The following is a 1,240-nucleotide window of genomic DNA, read 5'->3' as shown; positions in this document are numbered from 1 at the left end:
TTTTTAATTTTTTTAATTTTACGTTTCGTAACATCCAGTGGAAGTACAAATAATTGTTTGTTGCTTTTAAACTTGATGTAATCAATGTGTTTTATTGATTTCTAAGCTGAAGAAGGCTTAAATTAGGTATTTTAAATAGAGCTGTAGAGTCATTAGGATATTTCGAAGCAGAAGACATGAAAAATGAGCATTGCCCTCGCCGGGATTCGAACCACGGGTTTCTCGAATACGCGCCGAGTGTGCTGACCACTACACCACGAAGGTATTCTAAGAAAGGCAGAGGAATACCTTATACACTCCACCCTTTTAAATAGAGACTGGGGATTATAGGACCCAGTCGCCAAATCCTAGTGGTGGAGAATCATTATTCTCCATCTTATTTTAGTTCGGACGTCACTGTAGGGTCATTAGGTTATTTCGAAGCAGGAGACATGAAAAATGAGCAATACTCTAGGCGGGATTCGAACCACGGACCTCTCAAGTACGCGCCAAGTGTGCTGACCACTACACCACGAAGGTATTCTAAGAAGACGACATAAATACCTTATATAGCAAAGTACACGAGGGCTTCAGCCCAAGAGGAAAGGTGCCTTCGTGAAAGACATTCTAAGGAAAATTAACTTTTATTCACATCATACATGAGGAAAACTACGAAACCAACCCCATAAGCAGCCATTCGCCTGGGTTCGAACCCGGATTACACTGCTAGCATTCAGCAGTCTTAACCTTTCATCTATTAGTTGAGAAAGTTAAAGACAGGATGAGGATTAGTTTGGTACTGTAGGATGATAACTCAGTATTCAGATTAACTGTATTGAGCCAGCAATAATATAAATTTTATTCAACAGTTTTTGAGATATCTGTATTTTTTTAACATGCAAAGAAAACTTAGTGTAGTTATGTACTTTAGCATCTGAATGTTGTTCAAATCACAGAAGGAATGCAATATCTAATACTCACAAAAAAACTTTTAGTGTGATACAGATCTTATCCAGATATACTACGCTCATATCTTGATTGACTTCAAAACTTTTACCCTCAGATCATTGGTGGTTGCACTCTGCTTAATGAAGGAAGTTTCGTATTAACCTATATGTGCATACTTTTTTCTTCCTATTACTTAACAAGGTAGAAAGAAAGAAAAAGCTTTGATCGATTTTACAGTAATCGATAGTTTTACGAAAGAGGCATTTGCTCTTAGAAACCAAAAGTTTCGACGTTTTCTAGTGTTCTGTTCTTT

This window comes from Stegodyphus dumicola, chromosome 8 (genome assembly GCF_044657685.1).
Source record: "Stegodyphus dumicola isolate Sdum_Otavi_A_Nest chromosome 8, ASM4465768v1".
NCBI classification, from domain to species: Eukaryota; Metazoa; Arthropoda; class Arachnida; order Araneae; family Eresidae; genus Stegodyphus; species Stegodyphus dumicola.
Note: the sequence above shows the minus strand (reverse complement) of the source record.